Raw genomic sequence first — 17,540 nt, 5'->3', positions numbered from 1 at the left:
CACATGGGGAGTTCCACTAAGAACCCTTTCATATTTCAAGGGTTTTATCTATAACCCGCACAGGGAGGTCCACTAAGAACCCTTTCATTTTTCAAGGGTTTTATCTAGAACCCGCACAGGGAGGTCCACTAAGAACCCTTTCATTTTTCAAGGGTTTTATCTAGAACCCACACAGGGAGTTCAACTTAGAGCTCTTTTGTATTTAAAGGGTTTCATCTAGAACCCACACAAGGAGTTCCACTAAGAACCCTTTCATATTTCAAGGGTTCCATCTAGAACTCACACAGGGAGTGCCACTAAGAACCCTATCGTTTTTCAAGGGTTTCATTTAGAACCCACAAAAGGAGTTCCACCAAGAACCCTTTCATGTTTCAAGGGTTTCATCTAGACCTCACACAGGGGGTTCTAAAAACATCCCTTTTCAAAGGTTTTCACCAATAACCGTCTTGTCTTCTGAGGGTTCTATAAAGAACCATATTGTATTCTACAGATCAGTTTAGTTCATATTATATTGTGGTCATTTATCATGTTGACATTGAACAAACCCAGGGGAGAACAGGTCAAAAGTTAGCATAGGTGCAGTGGAATCAGCAACATGACAGGCCAGGCACATCATGCTGTCCTCAGTCGTGGATTTCTGTAATCTCCAGCAATGGTGACATGGCAGAAAGGGGAGACAAAAAAAAGTTTTAGTTCCATCAATCCAAGGTGCACTTACTGCGCCTTATTGTAAGCTATCTACAAACAATACAATAATGCATGGTCCAATGAAAGGAATCAGAGTACACACTGTACGTACTAATTGTGACAGTGGAACAGAATCATGAGAAAGTGAGGGAACCCCACAAAGTTTTCATATTGATTTAAATAATGTTAAAATACTTTTCAGTGTTATGTAACAAGTACTCAAAATGTTACGTATTGTAACAATAATGGAAATCTCGAGGGAAAGTCTCAGTTTGATGAAAAAACCCTCTTTTTCAAGCCAATGGCACACTTTGGCTTTCGTCCAAGCTGTGTAAGTAATTTCTATAAGAAAACAAACAAACAAGCAAACGAACAAACCATAACAAGAAACAAATGCTTAGTCCACCTTTCACCATAAAAGTCCTCAGCTAGGGTCGAGCATGCTGAAATAAGATATTATATTTAGCTCACATTGATTCTCTGAAGTTTCTTTTGTTCTCTCTCTTCTGTTCTTCTTTGTTCTGTTCTGTTCACAGTAATCACTATTGGTATGTCACACCTGGGGTCCGTTTCACAAAGCAGGTTTAGTGAAAACCTTGAGTTAGTTAACCCTGAGATGAGAGAAACTCTGGTTTTTCGGTTTCACAAAGCCAGTTCAGCATAAATCTGAGTCAGTTACCCGGGTAACATACTCTGTGAACCTAACCTGCTCGCTGGCAGGTTTGCTTCAACAAACCGTGAGTTTCTCCCTACATGTCTCCGCCTTTTTCCGGAATCTGAACCAACTCTGAAAAAATGTGCCGTCCTTTCATCGTCAACTTAATCGATATGGAAATAAAAGTGATTCTAGCAGCTTTGTCGGGAGAAAATTTTGATTACCTTTCCTTCCAATCACATATTAGATATTATCTAAACAATATTCTCCGACATTTTCAACATTTCATATCGCAGACATAATCCGCAACTAGATTCTTTGCAGAGCTAGTGTTTTTGCGAACGGGAGATTTATGAAATGTTTAAGTACATTTGTGTGTTGAAATACCTGCTTATATTTACTGTTTAATATGCCTTAAAAAAAATAATATGCCTTAGTCCATGTATTTGCCCAATATTCTTGTGCTTAATTTTCAACTGAAGCCACATTCTTTCTGTGCCTGGGGGGATTACACACAATGGAAATGATAATTTATTCAATGCACTACTTTGTGAAGTACAGGAGTTGAACCCCTGTTGCCTAGACCGTGGGCGGCTTTGCTAACCATTACACCACAGTGTTGCTCTGCAAGGCCAAAAATAAAGACTTATTACCTTTAGTTCAATCGACTGTTTCCTTCAGTTACACGCATTAAGTCGGGCCGTAAATGTCTCCCACGCCAACTAGCTCTACTTTGCTGCAGTTATGTTGCTCCGCTTTCTCAGGATGAGCTCGTTTTCTACATAAACACTCAGTAATATCTAATAATTCTCTCCCTGTTGCCATGGTTAATTGTAGTATCGGAGCTCCATTGATGATGGCTTTATAGAGTCGGCAGGCACGCGCGTAACTCAGAGTTTACATTAGGGGTGGGACGATACGGGTAACTCACGATTCGATACTGTGACGATATTTGGCCCACGATAACGATAATATCACGATACACGATATCTGCGATATTCGATATATTGCAAGAAATTTCATCAACGATATATCACGATATGTGACTGAAAAAGAAAAAATATGCATAAAAAATAAATTCCACAACTTCGTACAATGTACAAATGAATAAACACTGTCCAGCTGGACACATTAAAGTGCATGAACATTAATAACATGTCTTATGTAAACCAGGACAGTGCTTTCTGATACTGAAAAGTCAGTAGCAACTTGTTTTATGTAAACTTGGGCCCGTTTTAGTTTAACAATAGCTAAACAAGATAAGAATAACATCAGAATTAAATGAAATATTGGGCACATTTCAGTATGCAACCCATTATGTGCAGAGTTATGTTCACCCATCCAGTACCTGGGAAGTCGGGCCTCATGCACTCAGAGCTGGGTGAAAACCACTTGGAGCTCACAGCAACACCGGGCAGCACACGGCTCCGCGGATCCACACATGCGGACGGTAAACACGCGCCGCCCGGAATCCTGCCCGTAATAGGCAATTGAGCCCGGCCGAAAAGTGGGTCCTCATGCCCTCAATGCTGTGTGAAAAGCGCTTGAAGCTCACAACAGCACCGGCCAGCACACAGCCACGCTTATGCGGCGTTCACACCAGACGCGATAGACGCGAATACAATCGCGTGAGACGTGTGTATCGCGCCGCTTGATCATTTTGGACTATTCGCTTCATTCGCTTCATTCGCGTCATTCGCGCATGACGCTCATTTTTGAACCGGTGCTGCTCTAGGAATCCTGCCCGTAAATAGGCAATCAGACCGGGCAGCGGGCGGCCCCCGCGGATCCGCTCCGGAGAACCGTAAACTCTTAGACGCACCGACGGGAGTCTAAAAAAACCCGTAGACCCAAAATATCGATATTTGCCGTCAGTGTATCGATTTATTTATTGCGACAGAGAGCACAACAATATATTGCAATATCGATTTTTTTTCCCACCCCTAGTTTACATACTCAGAGTTGACTGAACTAATTCAAAACCGCTGTTCTGAAACCGAAAACTCAGAGTTGCCCATCTCAGAGTTGGTCAACTCAGAGTTCAGGGTTAGGTTCAGAGTTTATTGAACCTGCTTTGTGAAAGGGGCCCCTGGTTTGGAGAGGGGGAAGACCAGACCTGGAACCAAAGAACATTGTCTATCGCACTGAGCTAATTGGCAAGTGGCAACTCAACTGTGGCACACAAATTGAGTAAGCATTCACTGTCGCACAGGTAGATTTGAGGTGATACCACTTTTTTTTTTAAATCAGTTTTTGAGGTAAAATTCTGATATGTTTTTATCTAACATTATCATTTTGTACATTTGTTTCACAAAGAGTACCTGGTACTTCGATGTATTACCATCAGCCCAGGTGTAGCTCCACTGGAGATGTCTAGCCTGGCTCTGTGAATCAGGGGTTCATTTAACAGCCAAAACAGAGAGTTGGAGCTTTCTTTTTCCCTGCTGCTATCAAAGGAAGCCCACACCTTAAAAATACTCTCATAAAAAGGAGGAACCCCATTAAAATTTAGAAATTTAAAATCGGTAAAAAACAGAGCAGCATCCAGTCCCAGATTACTCACCCTTCTGAAGATGCAGCTGGCCACACCCCTCCACACTAGGTCTGCTGGGCCAGCCATGTACCTTTGAAGGAACAGCAGCCTAAACGCTGCCGTCCTGCTGGCTAGGTGGATGAGGCCCTGCCCCCCTTCCTCTCTCGGTAAAAACAACACCCCCTGTGGCACCCAGTGTAAGCCGTCCCAAAAGAAATTTACAATTTTCTCCTGTATCTTTGCTAAAAACCCACTGGGCGGGTCCAGGCAGGACAGGCGGTGCCACAGGAGTGACGCACACAAGTTGTTTAAAACCAGGACTCTCCCTCTGTAAGACATCTGTGGCAGTAGCCACTTCCATTTCTTAATTTTTTCGCTAATTTTTTCTTGTACTCCCTCCCAATTTCTTTGCTCCATGGCCTTACCTCCAAGGGAGACACCGAGGTATTTTAACCCCTCCCTCTTCCAGGCCAGGTTCTGGGGGAGTGTTGGGAGGCCATCTGACCACTTCCCAACTGCGAGTGCCTCGCTTTTACCGCAGTTTATTTTTGCAGCAGACAAAGTCTTATTCTTTTCAGTTAACTCAATTAACGTATCGATGTCTCTTTGATTTTTAACTGCTACAATCAAGTCATCTGCGTATGCAGATAAAACCATGTTGCTGCTAAACCCGGTAAAAACAGTCCTTCAACACGGTCGCGTATCCTTGAGAGGAGGGGTTCGAGGGAGAGTGCATAGAGCATCCCGGACAGGGCACAGCCATGTCGGACACCTCTATGCACCCTGAAGGGAGCACACAGACTGCCGTTAAACTTCAGTAAACTCTCAATGTCTTTATACAGCACACGGATCATGGCAATGAAACCAGAGCTGAACCCAAACCTCTCCATCACCCTCCAGAGGAAGTTGTGTTCAACCCAGTCAAAAGCCTTCTCCTGGTCTAACGAAATGACACCAGTATCACAGTCCAATGAGCTGAAGAGCTCCAAAACATCCCTAATTAGGTAGATGTTATCTACCATAGACCTGCCTGGCACGCAATAGGTCTGGTCCCGGTGGATAACCTGCTCCATGGCCCCTCTCAGTCTGGAGGCCAAAGCTTTGGACAGAATCTTATAATCCACGCACAACAATGACACAGGGCGCCAATTTTTTATCTCCTGCAGGTTTCCCTTCTTGGGGAGAAGTGTCACCACCGCCCTGCGGCAGAAGAGGGGGAGGGAACCACAGGCCAGACTCTCGTTCAGTACTTTGAGCAGGTCAGCGCCCAGGATATCCCAATACTCTTTAAAGAACTCTACTGTGAGTCCGTCCATGCCTGGCGCTTTCCTACCCTGCATACCATGCAGGGCAGCTGCCAGTTCTTCCAGCTGGAGCGCTCGGCTCAGCTGGGTGTTAGTGCCCTCTGACACTTGTGGCAGCCCTGCACAAAACTCTCCCTCCAACTCAGTGTTCTCCTTGTACTCTGATGAGTAGAGGGAGGAGTAAAACTGCACGGCCCTGTTCCTGATCTGGCCTGGTTCCCTTAGCTCCTGCCCTGTGTCAGAGAGAAGCGCGTGGATTATCTTCCTCTGTCCTCGCTTCTTCTCCAGACCAAAGAAGAAGCCAGAGGGAGCATCCATCTCAGTGATGTTTTGGACCCGGGACCGGACCAGCGCACCCTGTACCTTAGTATCCAGCAGGTTGGCTAGCGCCATCTTTTTGGTGTTGAGGACTTCAATATGGCCTCGATTTCCTGTGGAATTACTAAGTGCTTCCAATTCCACAATCTCATTCTCCAGGTCTTTAACAGATCTACACATGTGCTGTGTGACATTGAGAGTGTACTGCTGACAGAGAAGCTTTATTTGTACTTTTCCATGGTCCCACCACTGCCTAAGACAATCAAACTCGTCTATCCTTTCTCTAAAACCACACCAAAAGTAGCTTAAAACCTCTTTAAAACCTTTATCTAAAATCAAAGCAGAGTTAAAATGCCAGTAAGCACTCCTTGGTACGACATTTTTAAAAAACACATCACATAACACCAAAGAGTGATCCGTAAAACCAACTGGCACTATCCTACAGTCTTTAACTACATTAAAATGATGCTTAAAACAATAAAACCTGTCCAGCCTGGCTAGTGAGACCCCCCCCTCTCTCAGGTGGGACCAGGTGTACTGACGACAGTCTGCGTGCATCCTCCTCCACGCATCCACCAAGCCATGGGAGTAGACCAGCTGCTTCAAGGTGTGCTGGGAAACTGGATGTGGCTCTGCATGATTTCGATCTAAAAGATCAGCCTCCGTACAATTAAAATCCCCACCCAGAAATAAAAAATCCTCCGAGCTGCAGCAGTTTAGTGCAGAATTCACTGTCGTTAAAAAGCTCTTTCTCTCATTCCCGTTATTTGGTGCATAAATATTGATAAAAACCAGGGTAAAGGTGTCAAATTTGGCTCTGACTAGTAGGCACCTCCCCCTGACCACCTCCTCCACTTCTAAGGAGGTAGGAGTGAACCTCCTAGAGAGGAGGATGCCTACACCACCACTCAGTGTGGTGTTGTGGCTCAACACCACCTGTCCCTCCCATTCTTTCTCCCAGTCCCCCTCATTGCCCTGGTCACTATGAACCTCCTGTAAAAACAACACGTCAATGCGTTTACTCCTTGCTGTGTCAAACACAAGTGCCCTCTTTCTCATCTCCCTCGCTCCATTGACATTCAGCGTTCCTACTCTAAAACCATTCATTTTGAGGATAAAAGAGAAATAAAAAATACAAAAGGTAGTAATAAAAAGAAACATAGGCTGCATCATCATATTCAAAGTTGTAGTTGTTTTCTGACCTTGAACATGTGTTTTCTTAACCTATATATTTCCTGATGAGTTAAGTCAGTTGAAGCTCGGTGCTTTATGACGTGCTTGGCCGTCAGGAGAAAGGTGAGCTTGTCAGGGAAATGTAGACCGATGTTAAGGTTTTTAACCCCTTTTGTTTTCTGCAGGAAGCTCTTAATCATCTGAGGTGTGTACAGATCTTTCTCCTGACTGGCAGTGACTGTATGTGTCTGTGAGAGGGAGAGCTCACTGCTGTCCGACATGGAGATTTCACTGTCACTGCTGTCTGCAATGGCAGCAGCCGTGGCGCCATCCTCCAGCCGTACAGCCTTCGCTCCTCCCTCCCCCTGCACCTTGATTTTCCGCTTACTCTCTCTCCAAGATACCACTGGCCTCCAGCCTGATGTTCCCGCACGCTCACCATCAGCCTGCTCACACAAATCACCACCCTCAGACTGCTCACACACACCACCACCCTCAGACTGCTCACACATGCCACCACCAGACTGCCCACGCACATCATCAGGCTGCTCACACACATCAGTAGACTGCTCACACACCCCCCTAGACTGCTCACACACCCCCCTAGACTGCTCACACACACCCCTAGACTGCTCACACACCCCACTAGACTGCTCACCCACACCACCAGACAGCTCACACACATTGGTAGACCCACCAGCTGTCTTTTCACCCACATCACCCGTGGCTTTACCTCCACCTCCTACCTCCACCAGCTCCTCTAGTCTCTCTTCCGGTTCCCCTATCCTCTCAGCCGACTCTCCCTCAGCCACCGACTCCCCCACCCCACCTGTGTCCCTCAGCTCACCCTCCTCCATCTCCTCACCTCCATCTCTCTTTCTCACCTCATGCTGCTGTTGCCCTGACTCAGACGTTGCTCTCTCCTCCCCGTCCGAGCCGGCGGTGCGCCCCACGCGCCCGAAAACCCTCCGCCGGCGGGGGGGGCGGGCCGGACCGGCCCGACTCGGACAAGCCCTAATCAGGTGACCCTCCTCCCCGCAACCAAAACATTTTGCTTGTGATGATGTAGCAAACAGAGTGTAATCGAAATCATCGACTCTCACGATGCACCGATAATTAAACTCTTCTGCCCGGTTGTTGAGTATCATGTAAAGCTGCCTCCGGTGCGACACCACATGGCGAAGCAGCGGCGACTTACACCCGGAGAGCAGCTTCCTAATGGGGGACACTACTTTGCCGTGACGTGACAGCTCCCGGACTAGGAAATCATCGCTGATGAAGGGGGGCACATTAGACAGGGTGATACGGGTCGTGGGCTGCGTTAGTGGCACCACCTCCTCGAACAGCCCGTTCACCGTCAGCCCCGTCTCCACCAGCATCTTCACCTGCTCTACCTTCTCTAAAAAAAGCACCACAGACCGACTCACCCGAGCAGCGGACTTCACCGACCCATGGCCGATCCGCTCGCCAACAGCCAGGGCCATGTCCTCCACGCTGCACGGGGAGCCGGCTGCCAGCTTGATCCCGTGCTTCCTCGACAGGGAGGCCAACCCTGCGGCTGCCATGATGGCTTCACCTGGCCTCCTCCCCTCGACCAGACAAAGTCTGGCCGCAAACACGCCGAAACCCTACGTAAAACAATAAACTAATCCTTCAAACTAACACAGTGACAATGATTAACAAAATCCCCCGTAGTGAAAAAATAGTGAATAAGAAAAGAAAGCACAAACGTCTCTCACTCTCTCCGCTCTTCCACTCTCCCTCCACTCACACGAAGAAGAAGAAGAAGAAGAAGAAGAAGATTTTATTTTTTTTATTTTTAACAATACTTTATTTACAATTGGTTCAGCAACAAGCAAACAGTTATACAATCAACTCATCAGTTAATCAGAGGAATGATGCAAATTCAATTTCTGTGCCGTTCACCCGGCACAACAGCTCCTCATGAGCCCACTGCTGTTTAAATACATCTATGTTCCCTGTGATCCTGTGGAAGCAGAACTCCAGCCTCAGTCTGGCCTTTACGTTGTACTTCCACAGGGTCACAGGGTCAAGGGTCGGCCCACCCTGCAGTTTGTCTCTACGAGTGAGGTAAATGGACATTTTGGCTTCTCCAATTAAAAAGTTTAGGAGTTGGCACTTTGCTTTTTCTGTTTTTTTAAACCTTACTCCACAAATAAAAACAGGAGCCGTAAACAAGACACCAAACAGACTAAAAACACGGGTTAACACATTAAAAATCTCTGCCAATCTTCTGCACTCAGTAAAAACATGAAAAATGTTTTCAGTCAACCTGCAGAATGGGCACTCGTTTAAAATACCACGATTAAAAACAGATAAAAAGGCATTAGTAGCGATGGCACCATGTAAAATCCTCCACTGGAGATCTCCGGTTCTCTTCTTTAGAGGAGGTTTGTATAACGTTCTCCACTGTGGGCTCAGCCCGCCCAGCCTCTCAGTCCACACGCACTCTGCTCTGCTACACAGCCGCGTTTTGTGGATAGTTTTCACGCAGCTTGTGTACAGGATCTTTTTGTCGGCTTTATGCAGGCTCAGTTTTTCCCCAACCTTTTGTTTCAGCAGGGGGCCGTTGAGCTCCATGAACCCAGGGCTCAGGTGGACCTCTGGGTACGGGTCCGTAGGGTCGGGCTCAGCTTCTCCCCTGCTGCGTTTGAGGAGAAGGACTCTCTCCTTCTCTGTCAGCCTTCCCCTCCAGAGCTCCAGACTCCTCTGCACCAGGCGGACAGAGCGCACCCCCAGCACCGAGCTCAGAGCCTGGCCATCCGAGAGCTCCGGTCCTGCTGCATCTACCAGCTGACTCAGGCAGAGGACTTTTGAGCTGCACAGCGTCCCCATCAGCCCAGGCACGGTGCTGCAGCATACATCCAGCCTGGCACCACAGATTAGAGGCTCCTTTAACAACCAGTACAGAGAGTCACACTTCTCACTTCTTTTGCATTTAAACAGTGTCCAGGATTTAAAAGCACCCTGATAAAAAGGAGGTAACCCACCCAGCTTTAAGAATTTAAAATCAGTTAAAAACAGAGCAGCATCCAGCCCCAGGTTATTGACACGCCTGAGTATGCAGCTGGCCACGTCCTTCCACACCAGCCCTTCAGGTCCAGTCAGATATCTCTGAATGAACTGGAGCCTGAAGGTGGCTGTTCTGCTAGCCAGGTGGACCAGGCAATGGCCCCCCTCATCTCTGGATAAAAACAACACAGACTGCGGAATCCAATGCATTTTATTCCAGAAAAAATTGACCATTTTTGCCTGAATTTCTGCAATGAGACCTGGCGGAGGGTCCAGACAGGCTAACCGGTGCCATAAGAGAGTGGCCACCAGGTTATTTAGGACTAGGACCCTCCCTCTAAATGACATTTGTGCATGGAGCCACCTCCACTTGGCTAGTCTGCTGTCAATTTTTTCAATTACGTTTTCCCAGTTTTTCTTTACAATGTCACGGTTCCCTAAGTGAATGCCAAGATATTTTAAGCCTTCCCTTTTCCACGTCAGGCTTTGAGGGAGAACAGGCAGGCCTTCACGCCACTCGCCAACAGCAAGGGCCTCGCTCTTCCTCCAGTTAACCCTTGCAGATGACAAGGCAGAGAACTTCTCGATTATTGAGTTTAAAACACACACATCCTGCTGGTCTTTGAGAAAAACAACAACATCATCAGCGTAAGCAGATAAAACGACGCTACTGTTAAAACCAGGTAAAATCAGGCCTCGAATAGATGCTCTTACCTTTTGTAGGAGGGGTTCCAGGGAGAGCGCATAGAGCATCCCAGACAGGGCACAGCCCTGTCTGGGATGCTCTATGCACTCTAAAAGGAGCACAGCCCTGTCTGGGACACCTCTATGCACTCTAAAAGGAGCACACAAGCCACCATTAAACTTCAGCACACTCTCAATGTCACTGTACAACACCTTGATCTTGGCTATGAGACCAGCGCTGAACCCAAACCTCTCCATGACCTTCCAAAGGAAGCCGTGTTCAACGCGGTCAAAAGCCTTTTCTTGATCCAATGAGATCAACCCAGTGTTTATGCCTAATGAACTGGAGACCTCCAAAACATCCCGAATGAGGTGAATATTATCTACCATATACCTGCCGGGCACACAGTACGTCTGGTCCCGGTGGAGAATCTGCTCCATGGTTCCTCTCAGTCTAGTGGCCAAGACTTTCGACAGTATTTTATAGTCGGTACAGAGGAGAGAGACAGGACGCCAGTTTTTAATGTCCTGCAGGTTACCCTTCTTAGGTAAGAGGGTGATGACAGCCCTCCTACAGGACAGAGGCAGTGACCCAGACACCAGGCTCTCATTACAAACGTCTAAGACGTCCTGGGCCAAGATGTTCCAGTAAGCCTTGTAGAATTCTACAGTGAGGCCATCGATGCCTGGGGCCTTTCTCCCCTGCATGCTCTGCAGCGCAGCATTCAGCTCCTGCAAGGTCAGTGGGCTGTCGAGCTGTGAGTTTGCCTCTTTGGACATTTGAGGAAGTCCACCACAGACCTCCTCCATCAGTTCTTCATTGTTGTTGTTGTACTCACTTTTGAACAAAGAGGCATAAAATCCAACAGCTCTATTTCTGATCTGGCCTGGCTCGGTCAGCTCTTGTCCTGTCTCAGAGAGCAGGGAGTGGATCTGTCTCCTCTGGCCTTGTCTCCTCTCTAGCCCAAAGAAGAAACTCGATGGAGCATCCATCTCCGTGATGTTCTGAACCCGGGACCGGACCAGTGCACCCTGTACTTTAGTGTCCAGCAGGTTGGCTAATGCCATTTTTTTAGTCTTGAGGACTTCAATATGTCCTCGATTTCCTGTGGACTCACTTACACATTCGAGATCCACGATATCAGTCTCCAGATCCCTGATAGATCTAGTGATGTCACGTGTGACATTGAAAGTGTGCTGCTGACATAAGAGTTTAATTTGAACTTTTCCATGGTCCCACCACTGCCTCAGACTGACAAACTCAGCTTTTTTCCGTCTAAAATCATTCCAAAAATAGCTAAAAGCCTCTCTGAAAGATTTATCAACAGTTAAAACAGAGTTAAAATGCCAATAGGCGCTTTTAGGTCAAATGTTTCTGATAAAAACGTTACATAAAACCAAAGAATGGTCCGTAAAACCAACTGGTAAAATCTTGCACGTTTTAACAATGCTGATTCTGTGCTTAAAAACATAAAAACGGTCAAGTCTGGCCAAAGATACTCTGTTTTCACTAACGTGGGACCATGTGTACTGTCTGCAGCCTGTGTGCATCCTTCTCCACACGTCCACCAGGTCACAGGAGGAGACCAGCTGCCTCAAGGCCTGCTGGGATACTGGATGAGGCTCTGCATGGTTGCGATCTAAAATCTCATTTTCAGTGCAGTTAAAATCCCCACCCACGAATAAATGGTCCTCCGAGTCACAGCTGTTTAAAACATCGTTCACCTTTTCAAAGAAGTGTTTCCTCTCTGTACCGTTGTTTGGAGCATATATGTTAACAAAAACCTCGAGAGAACAGGAAGCCCACTCCTCCACTGAGGGTGGTGTGATGACTTAGGGCTACTTCCCCTTCCCATTCAATGCTCCAGTCTGCCTCGTTCCCAACATCACTATGTGTTTCTTGTAGAAACAGGACATCAATGTGCTTCATTTTTGCCATCTCAAACACGACTGCCCTCTTTCGTGTTTCCCTAGCACCATTGACATTCAAACTGCCTACATTAAAAACATTCATGATAATGGAGATGTTAAGAACAAGACCAAAAACAATCAATGAAATAAATAGGAGTAAAATCTGTCCGTGCATCATCATTAAAAGGCAAGTTGTTTCCTGACTTTAGCGATCAGTTTTTTCAGCCTGAACACCTCTTGGTTTGTCAGGTCTGAGTTGGCTCTGTGTTTAACCACGTGTCTGGTAGAATTGTACAACCCCTTCAGATCAGGGAAGTATTGCTCTAAGGCTATGTTTTTTAACCCTTTGGTCTGCTGTAAAAAAGACTTCAGCCTGCTTGCAGGGTACGCCTGAGCAGCTATCTGCTGAGTGTGCGACAGGTCACTGCTATCAGACACCCACTCTTCACTGTCGCTGCTGTCATACAGAGCTGCTCTGTTCTCTGCAGCACCCGGTTTACCTGCCAGCCGCCCAGTTTTACCCCCGACCTCCACAGGCAGCATGTTTCTCCTCTTACTGCGCATCTTAAGAGGAGCAGATCCCCCCTTGGCCTCACGGGCCTCCATCTGTATAGCTGTGTTCCCTTCACACAGCTCACCTGTCATCTCACCTGCTTCGCTCTGCTCACCAGTGACCTCAACCCTTTTGCACGGCTTACCTGGTACTTTACCTGCCTCCTCCACCTCACCTGGTTCACCTACATCTTCTAGTCCACCTGCTATTTTCTTTTCCTCAACCATTTCCCCCGAACCCTCACCTGACTCTTTCTCCACACCTGCTTCACCTACCTCCTTGCCCAACTCATCTGCCACTTCACCTACAGTATCCCCCATCACCTCACCTTTACCTGTCACCTCACCAATCTCACCTACCTCCTCCCCCCCCTCACCACTCACCTCAGTGCTCTTTCCAGCCTGTCTTTTCATCTCTGCAGCTCCTGTAGCTTTTTCTCGCCTCGCGGCAGCGGCCCCCTCTCCGGCCGCCGCGGCCGCACGCCGCTCCGCCGGAATGGACGGGTCAACGGCATCGACGGCCGCGACGGCAGCACCGGCACCGCCGCCAGCGGCGGCAGCCGTGGCCGTGCCCGGGGGCGGCGGGGCTCCGCGGCTAGGACAAGCCCTAATCAGATGTCCCTCTTCGCCACATCCAAAACATTTAACAGTGGAGGAAGATGCAAACAATACATAATCAAACTCATCCACACGGACTCTGAACCGGTAATCGAACTCTTCATCTTTATTGTTCAGGATCATGAAGAGCTGCCTGCTGAGACACGTAGACTTACAGCCCGACAACACTTTCCTGACCGGTGACACCACCTTCCCATGCCGGGACAGTTCTTTAATTAGGAAATCATCACTAATGAAGGGTGGGACGTTTGACAGTGTGATCTTCGTGGCCGGCAGGATCAACGGTGTCACCGGCTCAAACATTCCGTTCACCGTAATGCCCGTCTCCACTAGACTATTTGCCTGTTCCACCTTTTCCAGGAACAAAACCACCGCACTGTTCATGCGGGCAGCGGACTTTACGGAGCCGTGCCCGATGATCTCCCCTACCGCCAGAGCAACCTCCTCCACACTGCACGGTGAGCCGGCTCCGGTTTTGATGCCGTGCTTCCGTGTCAGCCCGGAGAAGACGCTGCTGGACGCCATGCCAGCTCCTTCGAGCCTGGCTGACAAACAAGTACAAACAAACACTAAACTAACCAAGAATTACAACAAACAGTACCACTAACCTATCACACCGATATTCATAAACATATACCACCAAAAAAAAAGAAAGAAAGGATAGAAATATAGAAAAAAGCACTCAATTTCGTTCGCTCTTCCTCACACCCTCAACCTCAGAAGAAGAAGAAGAAGAAGAAGAAGAAGAAGAAGAAGATTGATTTTTCAAACACTTTATTTACATATTAATCATTTTACAGTTTCACTAAAGTGCTGCAGTGGTTAAAGGCAATGTTAGTTTATATATACATAGCTAAAAAAGATAAATATATATATATATATAATTAAGACCACTACTCAGATAGAAAATGTGCAAATTGCAGGTCATCATTAAAAACAGTGCAAAGAATATTGTTGTAACACCAGATGTTTTTAAAACTGTCCAAGTCATGAATCATTTTGTAAAACCTGAACTCCATCCTCAGTCTGCACTTTACATTGCAGCGCCAGACTGAGGCTGCCTCCTGACCCACTCCGTTCTCCAACTTGCATTTTCTGGACACGTAAATGGCCAGCTTCGCTTCCCCCAGCATGAAGTTCAGTAGCTGCCATTTCTTTTGGTTCACTTTCTTATATTTGACACTGTAGATGAACACTGGTATACAAAAGGTTTCGTTAAAAAGGTTAAAAACGTTTGTTAAAAGAGTCTCGTACACTCACTAAAAACGTGAAACACTGTTTCACGAAGGTGGCAGAAAGGGCACTGGTTCGACACATCATGGTTAACAACAGAGATAAAAGCATTCGTGGCAATGGCACCGTGTAAAATTCTCCACTGGAGGTCGGCTGTGCGTTTCCTGAGGGGGGGTTTGTATAAAACCCTCCACTGTGGACCCACTCCCCCCAGTCTATCAGTCCATGCAGAGGGCGCTCTGCCACTCAGTCCTCTCCTGTTCAGCACCTTCACGCAGTTCTTGTAAAAGGTTTTTGTGTCTGTGGCCTGCAGGATTAGTGTGTCTGGTTGCTTGAGGAGAGGCCCACTTGCCTCTCCGAACTGGGGGGTCACCGAGATCTCTGGAAAAGGATCTGTATCTTTGGGTTTGGTCCCACAGCCATACTCCGTCATTAGGACTCTTTCTCCTCCAGAGAGCCTCTGTCGCCACGCCTGCAGGACCTTCACCACCATCCTGGTGGACTGGAAACCCAGCAAGGAGCTCACAGCCTGGGAGTCAGTCAGCTCTGGCCCCGCAGCGTCCACCACCTGCTCCAGGACCAGGATCTTTTCCCGGAGCAAGGCTGCCGTTAGTCCAGGCGTGGCTCCGCTGGAGACGTCCAGCCTGGCTCCGTAGACCAGTGGCTCTTTTAACAACCAGTACAGAGAGTTAGAGCTTTTCCTAGAACTACATTTAAACAGGGCCCACGATTTAAAAACACCCTGATAAAACGGAGGTAACCCCTTTAACTTTAAAAAATTGGTATCAGTTAAAAACAGTGCAGCATCCAGTCCCAGGTTACTCACGCGTCTCAGAATGCAGCTGGCCACTTCCCTCCACACCAGGTTTGCCGGTCCTGTTAAAAACCTCTGTATAAACTGTATTCTAAAAGTTGCGGTTCTGCTGGCCAAGTGGATGAGGCCCTGTCCCCCCACCTCTCTCGGTAAAAAAAGCACCCCCTGTGGCACCCAATGTAACCCATCCCAAAAGAAGTTGACAATTTTTGCCTGAATCTGGGATAAAAGACCTGATGGGGGATCCAAACAGGCCAGGCGGTGCCACAGCAGTGAGGCTACAAGATTATTAAGAACAAGAACTCTACCTCTGAAGGACATCTGAGGGAGTAGCCATTTCCACGCATTCATTTTTCCATTGACTTTTCCCATGATGTCTTCCCAGTTCCTTCTAACCATCGTTTCATTCCCCAGGAAGACACCAAGGTACTTAAGACCGTCTCTTCTCCAGGCTAGCCTCTGTGGGAGAACAGGAAGGCCGTTACACCATCCACCCGCAGCGAGGGCTTCACTTTTACTCCAGTTCACCCTTGCTGCGGACAGAGTGTTAAAAGAGTCAGTTAAAGTAAATTAATTTGTCAACATCCCTTTGATCGTTTACTAGGACGATGACGTCATCAGCGTAGGCTGATAAAACAATGTTCTTGCTAAAACCAGGTAAAATCAGGCCATCAATGCTTGCCCGTATTTTGCAGAGGAGGGGTTCCAGGGAGAGTGCATAGAGCATCCCAGACAGAGCGCAGCCCTGCCGGATGCCTCTATGCACCCTGAAAGGAGCACACAGACTGCCATTGAACTTCAGCATACTCTTAATGTTACTGTACAACACCTGGATCTTGGCAATAAAACCAGTGCTGAACCCAAACCTCTCCATGATCTTCAAGAGGAAGCTGTGTTCAACACGGTCAAATGCCTTTTCCTGGTCTAGCGAAATGAGACCAGTCTTGATGCCCAGTGAGCTGCAGACCTCCAAAACATCTCGAATCAGGTAGACGTTGTCTACCATAGACCTGCCAGGCACACAATAGGTCTGGTCCCGGTGGATCACTTGCTCCATAGCTTCCCTCAGCCTGTTAGCCAAAACCTTCGACAGGATCTTGTAGTCTGTGCACAGGAGAGACACAGGACGCCAGTTCTTAATGTCCTGCAGATTGCCTTTTTTAGGTAACAGAGCTACGACTGCCCTGCGGCAGGACAGTGGAAGACAACCTGAAGCCAGACTTCTAGTACATCCAGTGCTATGATGCTCCAGAAGGCTTTGTAAAACTCCACAGTCAAACCATCGATGCCAGGAGACCGCTGTCCCTGCATGCTCTGCAGAGCGGTGTGCAGCTCCTCCATCCCTAATGGCTGGTCCAGCTGTGAGTTGGTCTCCGTGGAGACCTGAGGTAGCTCACCACAGAACCCCTCGCACAGTGCGTCGTTCTCCACGTACTCGCTGGTGAAGAGAGACGTGTAGAATTCGACAGCTCGCTCTCGTATCTGGCCAGGCTCACCTAGCTCCTCCCCTGTGTCAGACAACAAAGAGTGAATTGTTTTCCTTTGGCCGTGTTTTTTCTCCAGGGAGAAGAAGAAGCTAGAGGGAGCATCCATCTCGGTGATGTGTTGCATCCGGGACCGGACCAGTGCACCCTGTACTTTGACATCTAGCAGGTTGGCTAGAGCCATTTTTTTAGACTTGAGGATTTCAACATATCCTCGATTTCCTGTGGAATCACTAAGTGTCTCCAATTCCACTATTTCAGTCTCCAGGTCTTTAATAGATCGACAGGTGTCTCTTGTGACATTGAGAGTATACTGCTGACATAAAATCCTTATCTCTGCTTTGCCGTGATCCCACCACTGCCACCACATTTAAACTCAGCTTTCCTTTGTCTAAAAGAATTCCAGAAATAACTAAAAGCCTCTCTAAAACCTTTATCAAAAGTTAAAGCTGAATTAAAATGCCAGTATGCACTCTTAGGTAAAATATTTTTGACAACAACACGACACAAAACCAAAGAATGATCAGTAAAACCAGCTGGC

This window comes from Eutrigla gurnardus (genome assembly GCF_963514095.1).
Source record: "Eutrigla gurnardus genome assembly, chromosome: 2".
In the NCBI taxonomy this organism is placed as follows: Eukaryota; Metazoa; Chordata; class Actinopteri; order Perciformes; family Triglidae; genus Eutrigla; species Eutrigla gurnardus.
Note: the sequence above shows the minus strand (reverse complement) of the source record.